This window comes from Brachycentrus maculatus, unplaced genomic scaffold, assembly GCF_059751285.1.
Source record: "Brachycentrus maculatus isolate JH-2025_06_01 unplaced genomic scaffold, ASM5975128v1 h1tg000038l, whole genome shotgun sequence".
Taxonomy (NCBI): domain Eukaryota; kingdom Metazoa; phylum Arthropoda; class Insecta; order Trichoptera; family Brachycentridae; genus Brachycentrus; species Brachycentrus maculatus.
The window spans coordinates 617,103-634,974 of NW_028280792.1; the positions used below are offsets into that span (position 1 = coordinate 617,103).

A 17,872-nucleotide genomic window follows, 5' to 3' on the forward strand; every position below is an offset into this window, starting at 1 on the left:
ATTTAATGGTATTTGATTTTTGATATAAATAATTTTTTGATTGATGCTATTTTAAGAAGATATTAACATAACTGACGTCTTAGTGGGCAATCCCAGATTTGTGAACAAAGGTTTGCCCACACTCAAAATGTATTTTTTATTTTTATTAAATAAAATAATAATAAATAATAAAACCCTTATCCGCACCCAAATGGTGCATAGGGCACTGTGTCATATAAACGCAGTGTTATTTTGATTGTTTATACATGAAGGAAAGGTGATCTGCCCTCCGCCTCAGGTACCAGTCCATGGTAATTTTAATTTAACGTATTTAGATTTTTATCTGGAACAAGGATTTATATAATTTATTATTTAAAATTAATAACTTTATTTTAAATAATGTGCTTAATTTATAAAATAAAATATAAAATACTTTATTACGACAATTTTTAACAATTATTAAATTTTACAAGTAAATTTACAAAACCTTTTTCTATTAATAAATAATAATAAAACCCTTATCCGCACCCCAATGGTGCATAGGGCACTGCATCATATAAACGCAGTGTTATCTTGATCGTTAACACATGAAGGAAAGGTGATCAGCCCTCCGCTTCAGGTAATATTGAATAAATATTACAGTGAAAAAATCACTAATATTTATTTTACCCCCCTTGGGAATCGAACCCGGGACCTCCAGAACGGTAGCCGAGCATGCTGACCATTACACTACGGAGGCGGACAAATTAAATAAAAATACAAAGAAATAGTTCTTAGATAGACCTTCCCCTAAATGCTACAATTTAGTTTAGTGGAACTCTGCCCGTTTTATCTCTGAATAAGACAAAATGAAATGGTTCGGAAAAATTGCTGGGGGTAATTTTCTATCTGGCGTTTTTACTTGTCGCTGACAGCCGTAACTAATAGTATTGGCCCAACACTATTGGAAAACGTTCAAAATATCAACTTTAAAAAGGAATCGTTACAATTACACGATTCTCGATTCACCGGCTGTGGATTATCCGGGTCGTTTTCAACAACTGAAACATAGTATTATTTAGCAACTAAGGGTGACATATCGCTCACTCCTTTCAAGAACGTCATAAATAAAAAAACTTGATTTTTCAGGAGATCGTTTTTAAAGTTTAAAAATATAACACAATGTATTAAAAATAAATATCAAGCCACTTACTGAACTTTTTACTATGCAGAACACAGATGTTTAAAACAGATGTTTTAAACAGATGTTTCTAGGTAAAACCTGAAGGCTTTTTCTCCATTTGAATAATATTTAGTATATTAAAAAAAAAAAACAATTAAACAATACCTTTCCATCAAAATGCAAAAACAATATTATCTGCCCTGTAGCGGGTAAATATAAAGTTAAAAATAAGCCTCTTTTGCTGGGATATAGTGCATTTTTTGGGCATTCCGAAAACATGTACAACTGAAAATTTACTATTTTTGATTTATGACGTTCTTGAATGGAGTGAGTGATATGGCAGATACTTGTGCAACAAACAAACATTAAATTTGTGATATAACACGATGATTTAAATAAATAAATAAAACAAATCATTAAACAACAATTTTATAATTTTAACTGTATGACAACTTTGAAAAGGACCGTTACAATTACACGATTTTTGATTCAGCAGGTGTGGATTATCCGGGTCGTTTTCAACCATTGAATCATGATATTGAAGAATGACATATATGAAGAAACTTGCTTAATTTATTTATTCGGTATTTATTTTGTGAAATAACATAATGAATTAAATATAAAAATAAAACACTTGTACAATAAATCAAATAACAACTTCATACTTTTTTTTCTATCGTCGATAGTCGAGTTGAGATTATCTCACAAAAATGTATTAAATAATAAAGTTAACAATAATAAATACGGTATTCAAAGCGTAGGACTGATCACCTTGCATTAATATAGAAAACGATCAAAATAATACTGTTTCTAGATACTGGATCTAGAAAAAGATATGAAGATTCAATATAAATATCATCAGGATTTTTAAGAATCGTAAATAGTAAATACTTAAGATATTTGAGATATTTAATTAATTAAAACGATGGTTATTCAGAATATGGAAAAAAATCGACTGTACCTATACTATTTATTGTTTTAGCATCATCTTTGTAGAATAACATATTGATTATTTTAAAAATTAAACTGGTTTAATGCCATTTATTGAATTTTATTACATTACACACGATAAAATTATTATTATGTAATGAAATGAAAGTCAATAAGTGGCATTACTATGTACCTCATTGAATTTCTGTGATCTCTCTCAGAAATGGTGTTTATTGTTTGAGAAATTTCATTTTAAAACGATGGCGATTCAGAAATCGACTTCATGAATATATTATCACGTTCCGATTTATATTATTTACATCTAGATCATTTATACTGCTGCCAATACAAATAAATTCAATTTAGTCAAGTGGATTACATAATAAATTGATCGTTTAAAATAAATTAATAAATTTCTTTGAAAAGTATTATTGAATCCAACAAAAAGTTCTCACTACGGATTTCAAGTAAGTTAGTTAAATCAAAAGATTTTAATAATTATTTTATCTCGTAACATGAGTTTATACTTAAGGCTTTAATTAAACTTTTTCATTTCATCTTTACATATTTTTTTATAAATTCTATTAAGAAAGAACCTGGAAAGTTATTAATATATGAAAATAATATCGAGAGCTTTTTTATTCGTTTCTCAGTTCGAAGAATTTACTCCTTCCGAAGCAGTCGGAAACTTTAGCAATATCATCTCTCAGTTCGCCATTTTTGCGAACCTTTCACACAATTTTTCGCGAAGTGAATGAAAATTCGCAAAGAATCCCTATGAATTTCGACTCTGCTCGTATTCCGGAAGAATTTGGGAACTTTTCGCGCTAAAACTTTTGCGAAAAGGCGGGAAAATGGGGCGTGTCAACGTCACCGTGAAGCGCAAACGAGATTGACTAAGTCAAAAGGTATAAGTTATGTCAAACGCGTTCGTCACTTAAACCAGGTAGGTACCGAAAATATAGAGAATATCAACTTTACTTCCCCATCGATAGTCCGTGGGTGAAATATCAATCAGGTAAGAACTGGTAAATTTATTAGTTTTTTCTTAAAAAATATTAGTAAATTTAAGAAAATTTATTTATATTATCAAGAAGCAATGTGTTGGTATAATATTATCCAAGACTAAAAGTTATCACACGTTATGGTTACGAATTATTTTATCTACATTTATTAAAAGTTACAGATATATTAACTACGATACTCTCCTTATCATTCATTGTTCATTTTGTGTAATACCTCTTATGGTCTTAGTGGTATATACCTCTTATGGTCTTAGTGGTATAACACAAGAACAATGAATGATAAGAGGATTGTTATATTACCATACCCCAAAGTTAACACTGCTTTTAATAAATAAGATGTATTAACTAGTTTACTCACTATCTAACACGTACAAATTATATTTTACCATCTAAAATTGTTCAATAATCCAAAAAATACGAATTCATGTTGATTATTTGTAAGCAAACCATGTTTTAATGTACCATTTATTTAAACAAAAAAGGGATGGTTATTATGTTTTGGAAATAGATTTGCACAAAAGTTCTGTTGTTTAATCTATTTAAAAGCACCAATATGATGTGAAAAATGTGATTTTTTATTGGTTTAACTTTTATTTGACTTAATGTCGTAGTCGATTTCGTTCAATATAACTAAACGGGCAAAATTTACATTGATTTTCATGAAACAAATTACTGAGTGATTGTACTTTACTACAGAAATTATAGCTTTGACTAAATAAAAAAAAAACCGGTTATAATTTTTTTTTGTAGGGAATTCTCATTGCAAAGTCAACTTTTTACTAGATTTTTGAATAAGAATTTGTACAAGAGATTCGTTGATTGATACATTTATAAATAACGATTTGATGAAAGATATTAAAAATGGACCTTTTTTTAAAATTTATTGAAAAATTACAAATTACATCGATTTGACGTCTATTAGCATGCTAGGAAATCAACTTTATTTGTAATTTAAGTTTTACTTGATGTATTTCCTTAAAATCTATTGCGAAACGTGTTTTGGTGCATTTCACATCATTTTCAAACCAATTATGGTGTTTGAAAATGATGCGAAATTAATTGAAATGCATTTTACAACAGATTTTAAGAAATAATTGTTTATAGTAAGTAAAACTTAAATTAAGCATAGATATTACCACAACGTCACTGCTGAATCAGTCAATAAAAAACCTTATACTGTATGTGGATAACTATTTTTATTGTTTAATAAAAACATGATAGTGTGTTTTCAAAATAATTAGAAACCGAGCAGCAGAATCGACGAAATACTCGGTATTTTTCCTGGTAAAATACCCCAAAGTCGACCATTTTTGTTAACATCCCGGGAGCTCGTCTCAAGTGAGTTCTGGAAAACCCTTTTAAGTTACAAAAGACTGAGGTCAGGGAACGTTTAAGGGCTGGGCGCGAAGGGTTGATGTTGCTGGCATGAAATTTAAACCTAAATTGTGATTAGAACGACCACACGAAAATGAAATATTTGATGAAAACTTTTGTAATTACGCTGGTTTCGCATAATCCAAAACGGGGATTTTAAAATGTGCCGCTTAATTTAAGGGATTTACATGAAAAAAGGTGTGGAGGTGATACAAACGTTTCAAATTACCTTAAAAATGTTATTTAGATGAAAAAACCCAGCACATTTTTGTCTTCGTTTTGTTCGTTCACGTTTTTTTTTTTTAATTTAAAATGTGTAATATACGAAAAATTGATGAAAAATATATACTCACATATATGGTATAAATTAATTTTAAAAAATTTGAATGTGTGTACTTAACGTTTTTTACGTAAAATATATTTTTTAAATGTTCCTTCATTTAAAATCGTAGATATTCTTAAATTATTCACCAATTTTTCGACACATCGTTAAATTTGAATACACGGGTATTTAAATTTACACACGACAGGTAAAAATTTGTTAAATATTTTTCAACCGTAATGGCAGCACCATACGAATATTCATTTATTAAAGTATATATTAAGATATATACTTTATATATATAAAGTTAATAAACGGGGAAACGATGGTTATTTTTTTTAAAATATAGAATGGCGTTGCACATGAAATACATTGCATTTGCCAATGTCAAGTTAATTGAATATTATTCTTATTTATAAAATATGATAGACTTATTATTAAACTATAAATTTATTCAATTTAATTTAAAAAAAAACAACTAAAAGTCTGTACATAATTGGGTTCCTGCTCGCCAGAAAACGATGGTTATTATTAAATCATTTCTAATATCACCCACCATAGTAATATGCATGGAAGAACGAAATATTTGTTTGGAAAGTTTGAGTCGGGCTACGAGGTTCTGCTATTTGCTGTTGATACTATGAATAAGTAGCTACTTAATATCATAGTACGAAACTAACTTTCCGCTTCGCAAACTTATTAACTCAGGAACTTGTTCTTCTTATTAATACGTTTCTTAGCGTTAACTAGAATTCTACTTCGTTATATTGTAGCTACGTATTATACTCTTCAGTTAATAATATAACTTCTTTTAATTTTATAAGCAGAGCCTTTATTTAATATCTTCGTCTCCTTCTTCTTCTTCCTGTTATGACCTGTTTTTAAGAGAGATTAGCCTCCTGCTATGTAGATTACCAGCTATCAATCCATCTCTTTGGTAGTCTGCCCGGGAATCATCTACCTTGGAGTTGTCCGTGCATTGCAATGTGAGAGAGTCTGGATGGTTCCATTATTTTCACATGCGCATACCATTGTTTCCTTCATTGCGTTCCCCACCTAACGACATCTTCAATCTCGCATATTTCTCTTATCCTTGTGTTTCTTATTCTACTCTTGCCGGATATGCTCCTTAGAGTGTTCATTTCAGGCAACTTTATAAAATAATTAATATATAATGTACTTGATCGTGTCAAGTTTTCCTCGGTCTTCTTCCATCCTTAACCATATTCGTCTTCAACTATATTCGACCAATAAAATTGTTTTACTATTCTTTCTCTACTCATTTGATTCACATGTCCAAAACATCTCCACACACTTTTCGTAATTTTAGCAATAATGCTCGGCCTTGCATTATCCTTATATCATCATTCGAATACCTATAGAACAATATTTTGTAGCACGTCTGAAAGATCGCATTTTGACAGCATTCAGTCTACTTTTATCCTTTTTTTGCCAACTTTATGCTTCACTTCCATACATTAGCGTTTGTACTTTATTTAAATAATTTTTCGTATCTTGTATGCATATCACATTTTTTCCTCTTAGTAATTGCGGTGTTTTAAAAACTAACAAACTTAGTAAGCACCACGGCGCTTCAACGCAGTGGTAGATAGAAAGAAAAGAACACCACACCACTCTGTATTTGCAACCATTCTTGTCCTCTTCCACGTTCATGCATATCCTCATACATACCCGCCGATTATTTCGTCTCCTAACCTGACCACTTTCAAGTATTTGGCATACCTAACCGTGACAAGTTTTTCTCGGTCTTCCTCTGCTCCTTATTCCAACTTCATTCGCCTCATAAATTTGCTAACCATTCTTTCCTCACTCATTCGTTCCACATGTCCAAAACGTCTCCACACACTTTTCGTAATTTTAGCAATAATGCTCCACCTTGCATTATTTTCTTAAATCATCATTCGAGTACCTATAGTACAACATCTTCACATTTTGACAGCATTCAGTCTACTTTTATCCTTCTTTTGCCAACTTCATGCTTCACTTCCGTACATTAGGGTTTGTAATTTATTTTATTAATTTTTCGTATCTTGTATGCATATCAGATTTTTTTCTCTTAGTAACAGCGGTGGTTTAGGAGCTTATTTAATTAAGAGATGAAGATATAAATCTAATTTCCTCGTTTGTCTGATTTTTTTAATTCTTCAATTCCAAAGGCTGATTTAACAGAAACATCCCTAGTGTCTTTGAACCGAACAACCCCCCTGAATCTTTAATTAAACAAGGGTAAAACTAATTAAGAGGGGTGAGATGTTTGATAAGAAATTTTGAGCCCAGAAATGAAGAGCTCTGTACACTGCCGTGAAATGTATGTCCTTAGACTGAAAATATTAACATAATAATTCATTTTTTAAACGACTGTTCCCAACGGGAATTACCTCAGAAGGTCCTTAAATATCCTTAAAGGAGAACAATCATTATTCATTCTGCGCCGTGTCCTTACAGCGGATGTGACGTATAGTTTCAAAAACTACCGAATCGATATCGACATCTCAACATAGATATTTATTTTTATTTAAAAAAAAAAGCTGATATTACATTCAGTATACAAACTAATATTTACACGTAATTAAACATTGTATGTATAATATTTACATCTTCTTACAATAAACATATTTTTTTCATTTAATTTACTTAATTTAAACTCTTTTCATTCTTTATATATTCAGGCAACTTATAATACTATTTTTTACAACATTTTAAGTGTGTCCAAATAACACGATTAAGGATTCGGACCTCACATACTAATATAAGAGTTTCTGCTTAGTAAAAAGCTTCTTTACATCTCACCAATAGATGTCTCTAGTGAAGTTCTAGTGATTCAAGAATAAGGTTTCTTAATTGGTTCATATATATAGAACTTCCAAGAATTTGAGTAGTGTGGTTGTCAATAATGGGTAGAATTGGTGAATGTTACACTTGTGTAAAGTGATCACTTAAACCAGCCTATGACGGTTGTCAGCCCCGTAAATGCCCAGACTTCCATATTCTTCTTCATCTTTGATGAGATTTCAAAAAATAATATTGGAATTTAATACAGACTACAAAAAAATTAAATGTTGTCAATTTTGGGTAGAATGTTACACGTGTTTTAAGCAACCAGAACCTAAAATCTGGTAGTGTCAAAAGTCTACGGAATCGGAGGGCATGTATGACTAGATATACGGATGTGAAGGAAGCTAGGACTGTATGTACGGACAGAAGAGTGTGGGGTTCCATACTCTCTGCCTACTCCTGCAGCGAAACGACGCAATGGTAGAAATAGTTTAAAGTGATTACTTAAACCAGCCTATGACAGGTTCCTTTAAACACCCATACTTCCATATTCTTCTTCATATATGTTAAGATTTCAGTATTAAAATAAGCCCTGAGAGGAAAAACTCAGATTTGTGACCAAAGATTTGGACACATTCAAAATAATGTACCACATAGCCTACTACGCGATATTTATCCTTTTTTACTCGCACCACATCTGATTCAAAGCAGTTTCGAATTTCGAATTTGAAATCAAGAAATGTATGTAAAAAAGTTATCACTATAAAAAGCGCTTAATACGTAGAGCATGAAAACGCTTAAACCCTTTTCTCTGTGGGTAAATTTCTCCAGCCCCACATGAAGTTCAACGAAGAATAATATTTTTACTTTTTAAGAATGACTTAGCCACTTTGGAACTATACAATAGAGATGGAAAATTATCTCAGGATTTTTTTATCTCGTGAACCTCTTCAACTGCCTTGATTAATGTCTTATGTAAGTATTATATTAGATAAATACAATGCCCGTTCAAAGTAAAAGTATTCTTTGTGTTGTACTAAATGAATGACGAAAACTAATCAAATTGAATGTATTTCCTATTACGGTTTCTGTTTTTGATTGGTATATATAAATATATATTTATGTATACACTATATAAACAAAAATGTAAATAAAATACTCTCCTTACCATCCATTGTTTACTTTGTGTAAAAACACTTTTCTGTGACTACCGGTTTAAAAATTTTTTTTTTCAAACAAATGTCAAATTGTAATTATTCTTTTGTAATTTTAATTATTTTAATGTAATAATTTTATTTTTATTTTAATGACCTGATGATGGAATGATTTTCCGAAATCGGTAGTCACAAATAAGTGTTTATAAAAGTGGTATTACGCAAAGTAAACAATTGATCTTAAGGAGAGGGTTTTATTACCGTACCACATAGTTATCGATGCTTTTAATATACAAAATAAAAATCTAAATGTTCGTTAGTTCGTTCAAAATCCTAAATCTCCCGATTTCTTTGAAATTTTGACACAACATTGGAATCGAATAATTTGTATTTTACCTATAACTACATATATGACCTGTGATGGGTGTTTTTACCCGTCACAGGCGTTTTTATATGTGGCAGATTTAAATGGATTTAAAAAAAATAGAGTATGCCACCGCCATCCTATAAAATCAATGTAAACGGAGTCCGTTTTGTTATATTTAGAAAAAACTCCAATGGTAATGTACAATAGTTTGGAAAAGCTTCTAAATTTTTGGCTTTTATCTTGGCTATATCTTTTTGTTCTTTCGAGAAATGTCACGTATGTATTTATATATACTTCCCGACCCTTAACAGATTCTTCATTTTTGACCCTATCATATTTCCATTTTCATATCGTAAAAACCTTTCCAATAGAATTGAACTGAAAAAAGGATTAATATATATGAATTTATCACGTTGAAAAAAACCTAAGACACTGTGAGAGAAATGAACCTCTCTTAGAAATAAGTCTTTCGTATTCTTCTTCACCTTTGATGAGTTATCAATATAAAAAATATATAAAATATATCAAACAACCCAAATTTGGACACTCAAAATATTGTGGAAAAAATATAAATTTTGATTCGCAAGATAGATAAAATATATGAGAATGAGTAATGCAAATTAAATATATATTTCTATCCGAAAGGGGCAGAAATGGCCCCAAAGCAGTTCGGTAAAAAGGGCTTATTTACGGTTCCGAGATTTTCTTTTTTTATTGCGCGGAAAGGCAAATAAATTACTGACCTTTTCAATTCCAGAAGCTAGTTTGGTAATTTAACCGCCTCATTTTTGGACCCTGCGACTTATACTCTGGACCCGAGCCCACCTGACATAGGATATGAAATGTGATGTATAGACCTCGCTACTTCCGCAAGAATGTGATGTGATTACTGGCCCCGGCGGAAGATTTATTATCCTGACTGGTGTAAAAATACACCCCGAATTACTTCGTACCCTGTAATTCTCGTATTATACCTTACGCGCGTACGTTTTTAGATTCCACGAAAGGTGTGTAGAGGAAAACATTTATTGTTAATGAAGTACATGAAAATATTCGAGTTTTTAATTAAATAACGGTAGAGAGGAACGCTTACAATAGAAAGGTTTCACCAATTTTTGGGTAATATATCCAAAATTAAACAAGGTTATTGGATTAAATTTTACTTTTATTTAAATATATACAATGATGTTTATATCATGACGTGTTATGAATATATTATCAAAGACTCTTCATAAGACGAAATGCGTCACAATATACATCATTGTAAATATTTAAATAAAAGTAGAATTTAATCCAATAACCTTGTTTAATTTTGGATACTGTGTAACATGGTAATATAACACTGTAATTATAAATTAATGTGGTGTTACATAAAGTGAACGATGAATGATAAGGAGAGTGCTACCTTTATTCAGGTTTGCAAGTAGTCAAATATCTCAACATAAATGTAGAAAAATATGTAAGTCTGGGTACTTAGGGCTGTCTTATACTAGTGATCATGTTACACACGTGCAACATTCACCATTCTACCCATGATTGACAACCACACTACAATTTTTTTGGAATGATACATATATGTATTATTAATCTCATAGAACTGTACATGTGAGACGGATGGATGTTTAATAATAATCACAATGGCGAACGTTACATTGGCATATAAAGTGATCGCTTAAGCCACCCAAATACCAGGTCTCGGGGATACTAAGACTTATCATCTTTCGTATAAAAACTAGATTTTTACGCTCAAGAAGTATGTTTCATAAAGATATAAAGATAAAAAAAAAACAATAAAACAACTAAAAATGTGTGTAGTATACATATTAACACTACACGTTCATGAAACGATGGATATCTCAAATCAGGTTGAAATGCCTATAAAATAATTTAAACTCTTTTTTATTTTGGTAGTTATAAAAGAGCAATATTTTGACCATGCGTGAAAGAGATTCAAGAGAATCAATAACCGTTTTACATACCCAAAAACCATTATAAAATTTTCGTCTATTCATTTTCAAAATTTCCGAATATAAACTATGTAATTAGGTTGAACACAAGTTTTTATTCATGCGAATATTTCAGAAATTTAATTATTGTATTTCCGACCTCTCGAACACCCAACTTCTCAAAACTACTTTACACCTTCTAAAGGTATTATTCGCTCGTATTAGTTTGCTAATGGTTCTATACCCTACTTACAAACTGAATTAAAACTACATACGTACCGTTCATAATACACATTTGAACAATATTTGAAGTTAAGATCTGGTATAATATAACTTCAATTACATAACTTTACTTAGTATTCACTATTCAATGGTTCAAAGAATCGAAAAATAATGTTTTAAAGTGATCCAACTCAAAACTAAGTTTGTTGGATGACTGGTGAGATTTCTTCATTTGGAGTAGTTTTTTGCAAAGTCTTTCTTCAAACGTACCAAGAACGCCATATAATATTCGTAATATCTCAACATAGGTGAAGAAGAATATGGATTTTTTTATGTAAGTTCTAAGTAAGTACAACTTTTTCTTAAAATCTATTGTGCCACGTATTTCAATGTATTCCGTTCCATTTTCAAACACCGTGTGATGCAGAATGCATCTAAATACGTGTCACAATAGATCTTAAGAGATAGTGGTATGTACAAATTAAAACTTAAATTAAAAGTGGATACATTTTACCACCAAGTGACTGCCGAATTAATAACTGAAAGAATATGGAAATTTGGGTATTTTCACGTGTGTAAAGTAATCTCTTAGCCAACCTATGAAAGGTCTAAAGCCCTAAACTATAAATTATAAACCCAGACCCTCATCCTGCTCTCAAGTTGATATGTAGCGATTTTAAATAAAACTATTTTTATGTTATCAGACTGCGCCTACTTAACACTCGATGATATTTATTTAAATTTAATTTTCATTATTGTCATAGTCTTTAAGATATACAAGCACATAGGATGCAGAGAACCTGATTATATTGTGAACCAGGCAATCACTATGGATTTTTCTTGAATAACTTCTACAAGAAGACTAAAGAACTCTTGGATACGGCAAAAAAGAAAGCATGATTCACAGACATGCACGACCAAGGTGACGTTGCCCAAAAAAGAGATAACTACAACATGAGGACGAAGAGAGCTCAGCCCAACTGTCAAAGATGAGTAGTTGATATGGAGCCAGAAATAAGAAGCAAGAAATTATCAGCATCGCCTTTATAAAAGAAAATGGAGAAATAAACATATGCTGAGTAGAGTAAGGTGAGAATTTATAAGACCTGCGTATGAGTGATCATGATATAGGCACAGAAACAAGAACTGACACCGCGAGAACAAAAAACCTTCTTAGGACATCAGAAATGAAGACTCTACGACCCATTGCAAGCCTAACTTTTCGCGACAGAGTAAGAAACTCTGAAATAAGAAAAATCTGCGATGTTGAAGGTATTATGCGATGGGGAAGAGAAAGCAGACGTTTTGGAGAAATCATGTGGGAAGAGCGAGTTCGGATTGAGTGGTGAGGATAGCAGCGGACAGCAGCATAAGAGGTAGCAGACCCCCAGGAAGACCACCTAAACGATAGCTGATCTTCCACCGCCTAGAAGCGGAACGGAAAATGACAGGTCATAGTCCTAAATAAAGAGGAAGAAAAAGAAGAAGAATAAAAAGTCTTTGTAAAAGTCCTTGAAGTAGTATTTTTACGAAAATGGCGCTATATAAATTATCCAAAATTATTAAAAGTATCTTTTGGAATTCAAAATACAAACTTTTTAAATATAAATGTGGTAAAAAAATGTACTAAAAATTTTTAAGCCTTTTTTTAAAAATCGATTCTTTTGAATTGTTTTTTTTATACACGATCGTATTCATACCATTTCGACAGTGGATGTCAATAATGGTAGAAAAAATATCAAAAATAACTTCAGAAGCAAACTTTAATGTGAAAGAAATCAAAAAATTAAAAAAAAAATCTCTTCTCATTTTCCCAAATATCAGCTGCAAAAAATCATCAAAGGGTGTATTACCTTACGAAGCTTTCATCCACCCTTAAAATATAAAGAGCCGAGCTTAATTCTATGCGTAAGAGTTGGCAAACAAAATAATGAAAAGCTTAAAGGCTGAATACAGCTCAATGATGTTCTTGTATGCTAAGATAGACTTATTGAACGTAAGCAGCTACACACTTTTTAATAACCTGGAATTATAATGTATAAAATTGAAAGATATATATTGCTTGAAGCATATAACTCTTCGGAGCAAAATGGCTTTGTTCTGTGAAAAAAATATTCACAACAAACAAAACCTTATTTTTTTGAATTCTCTCAACTTCATTATATTGTTTTAAGCTCGTAACGTCACAAAATATAGAAATTTAATAATATATTACTGTTTTTTTTTAAACACAAATTTGTCATAATTTTTTATCGCGTTTTCAATAAATATTAATTCTCCTTTTCTCTCTTGTTTCAGGTAAGTTCGCTTATAAAATGATATTCAATAACAGCATCAAGAATAAAGGTAATTTATTTATTTCATTAATTGATTCGGCAGTCACCTTGTGGTAATATCTATCCATTTTTCAATTTAAGTTTCACTTGGGAAATATATCTCTTAAAATCTACTGTGACCCGTGTTTCGATGCATTCGCATAATTTTCAAACACCGTATGTGAAGCTAAGTCTAAATTCAAAAGTTGGGTCCTTGAGACGTTGGAGGATAAAGAGGAAATAGGATTTATTTCTTATTTTTACTCATTTATTAATACATATTTTTTTTATGAAAAAAAAAACATGAAATATATTCTATATTCCATATTACACATTCATGCATCATCTCATACATACCCGCCGATTATTTCGACTCCTGACTTGACTATTTTCAAGTATTAGAAATACGTGATCATGCCTATTTTAACTTGGTCTTTTTATACTTATTTTACCAACCACATTCACCTCATAAATTTGTTTTACTATCCTTTCTTTACTCATTAACCTTTTAACATTCAACAATAAATCACTATATTTAGCATTCATCATACTTTTCACAGTTTTATCATGTTGATAAATCAATCCTCAGCCAATCCGCTAATAAATTCTAGCCATAAGTTAAAGGATGATACTGTTATAAATATATGTGAGTAATTTATTTAGGAATGAGGACAATATGAGGTCGGGGGATGTAAGGAGGGACAAAAGGATCTTACAGGACAATAGGACACTAAATGGCTTTCTTGTGTCCTGTCCCATATAACATATTGCCATCAAACCACTTCAAACCTTTTAGAACGTAAAATGGAAAGGGTTTCGAATGTTACACACTTTAATGGGATAAATGGATGATTTATGAACGATTTTTTGGCCGGAGAATCCCTGATTGGGCAACGAATCACATATATATCTTTATAAATATAATAATAAAAATAATAAATATGGATAACTTATATAGCGCCATCTTTGTAAAATAATACCTCAAAGGCGCTTCACTGTGAATAAATTGGGGAATATATTTTGGTGGAAATATATATGCAAATGTCTTTTTTTTAAGGTTTTTCGCAGATACTTTGTGGAACATTTTATAAACTTTATAAAATAAAACTAATTTGTTTTTAATCCCTTATTATTAGTACTTTTCTCCAACCGGTTTCGACAAAAACCATGTCATCATAAGGGTTAAACATGTACTCATGTACATGTTAAACCCTGATGTTGACAAAGTTCTTGTCGAAACCGGTTGGAGAAAAGTACCAATAAAAAGTGGTTAAAAATAAAGTTGTTTTATTTTATGAAAAGTAAATGTTCGTTTGTTCAAAATCTAGATAGTAAAATTATTCACCGATTACTTTAAATTTTCGTTCTGCGTTTTAATACATATAAAACTAACTAACCATCGTACCGCTTTCCGCAGGGGTAGATAGAGAGAATAGAACACCAGACCGCTCTGTCTTTGCAAACACTCTTCGCCTCTTCCATATTCATACGTCTCCTCATGCATGCCCTCCGATTATTCTGCCTTAGACCTGACTATATATAAATATATTTTTTTTGACATCTCAGCAAAATAGAATAAGAATATTGAAGTCTGGGCATTTACGAGGCTTATGACCGTCGTAGGCTGGTTTAAATTTTCACTTTACGCACGCGTAGCATTCACCAAAAAAAAATATGAAAAACTCCTATAATAGGAGATAATCCAGATTTCTGAACAAGTATTTGGACACACACACTCAAAATTTTGTTAATATTTGTAAGTATTTTAAATTATTATCTTAATAAAAGATACATATTATCGAAACGTTAAGCATTTGTTAACTAACCGTTGCTTTATTCGCAGATGAATATGTAAAAAAACATGTTTAATTAATTTGGGATATGTGGTATAATTACCCTACATACGATAGGCTTAACTAAATCGATTACATGATATTTCCAATAATTGCTCGTTCCACTATTTCAACCCTAATCGTTACATTATCCGATTACGTACCCTATTTACTGTAATCGTGTAACCCAAATGTAATATAAAAAATACCAGTTCAATACTCAGATTATGAAAAAATCCCAAATCCTAAAATCTCGGCACAAATTTCATGATCCAAATTATAAATAGGAATTTTCGTCATTTTTTCCTGCGAATTTCTGTCATGTCTGAGGAGACAACGTAAATCCGCAAAGTCCACTCCATTACTCTTCTCCTGTGTCACGATTCGTGAAAAATCTCATCCCGAATTCATTATTATTTATGATAGCTTTTCTTTTCACTTTTCACTGTCCATTTTCTTATACTCCGTGGTCCATTGTCCACCATTGTGATGTCCACTATAACGAACGGACCATTCAGTATAAGGAACAGACTGTCCAGTATAAGGAACGGACCATCATGTACCGGCACAAAGTGTCCCGTATTTACACTGCATTGTCCATAAACCGTGCAATATGTAGTATGGTTATGTACATATATTATTTACATGCGGGATACAGGTTGTATTGCCAGGGTACATAAGGGTTTACGAAATCTAGTTGTAAATCAAATCTCTAACTAACTAACTAACTAACAAATTAACCGTTACGCCGCTTCTCCGCAGGGGTAGGCAGAGAGAATCGAACGACACACTACTCTGTCATTGCAAACATTCTTCGCCTCTTTTACATGCATCTCCCCTCATACTCGGCGATTATTACGACTCCTAACCTGGCCGCTTTAAGTATTTGACATACCATACATTTATTTAATGGCCATAACTTTATGGAATAACATGATGGTTTTAATTGTTGAGATATCAAAAATGTTTGATTATTATATTTAAACAAAATTGAACTTAAACTAGCTTAACTAAGCTTAAACTTATGGCGGTTGTAAGCCCTATAAATGCCCAGACTTCCATATTCTTCGTCATCTATGTTGAGATGTCAAAAATAATGCAATATGACATACTCAAAAGTTATCTTATCAAATACATTTTAAGATTTTGATTGATTTTTAAAAGAATTATTCAGTTTTTACTGGAGAAAATTAAATAAAAAAATGGATTGCGGGTTTCAAGGGTCAATTTAATAAACATTGTATATTTGATGTAATGATGAACAATTGAACTAAAGATTAAGATATTATGTTTAAAGAATTCATAGAAGTCTAAAAAATCTCATTATGATTAAATATTAACAGGGGAAATATTATGCACGCGTATACATATATCGCTCACTCCTTTCAAGAATGTCATAAATCAAAAATCTTAAATTTTCAGTTGTGCATCTCTTCGAAATGCCCAGAAAATGTACCCAGCAAAAGGGGCATATTTTTAACTTAATATTTACTCGCTACAGGGCAGAAAGTGTTGTATTTGCATTTTGATAAAAATGTATTGTTTAATTATTTTTATAAAAATACTAAATATTTTTCAAATGGAGAAAAACCTTCAGATTTTACGTAAAAGGATCTGTTGCACAATAAATAGTTCAATAAGTGGCTTGATATTTATTTTTAATACATTGTATTATATTTTTTAACTTTAAAAACATTATCCTGAAAAATCAATTTTTTTTATATAAGTATGACGTTGTTGAAAGGAATGAGCGATATGTATATCAATAAATGAAGTTTACGTGACTCAACTTAAGACAAAGACACTTTAAAAACATTCCCCTAAAAAACAAGTCCGTTGATTTATGACGTTCTTGAAAGGAGTGAGCGATATGGTATATTTCAATAAACATGAAAATATTATTTATGAAGTTTTCCCAAGGAATGTACGTTATCTAATCAAAAATGGTATTTGTTTTGATGGAATTTTCCAACCTTCAATAGAATTCGTATAAGAAGGTTTTAAGAAATGCCTTCATACTAAAAAAAATGATGAATCTACTATTATTACATAAAATTCCATACTTTATCACAGGTTCCCAACATTTGTTTCTCTGATACCTCCCTGTCAAAATTTTCCTTTGAAGAAGAAATGGATCGAATAAATAAAAGTGATTTTTTTACTGCTATACGATAAATTTATATACCTACTCGTATATATTCAATATTACCCTGGACTGAAGCGGAGGGCTGATCACCTTTCCTTCATGTATTAACGATCAAGATAACACTGCGTTAAAATGATTTAGTGCCCTATGCACCATTGGATGTGGATACGGGTTTAAAAAAAACATTTTTCAGAATGTCGTTTTAAAACTTGCTTCCATTTTTATCAAAGCATTACAGCATTAAATATCTTCAGCATTCTCTTAAAAACGAGATCACTACAAATAAAAGTTCAAATTTATTT

At 31.0% G+C, this 17,872-nt stretch overlaps 1 protein-coding gene across 1 annotated transcript in view; it reads left to right on the forward strand.

Moving 5' to 3' along the window:
* The window catches only part of LOC148312577 (cell adhesion molecule Dscam1-like), a 211,936-nt gene that overhangs the window by 68,866 nt on the left and 125,198 nt on the right, over positions 1-17,872 (forward strand). The gene's annotated exons all lie outside the window — the stretch shown is intronic.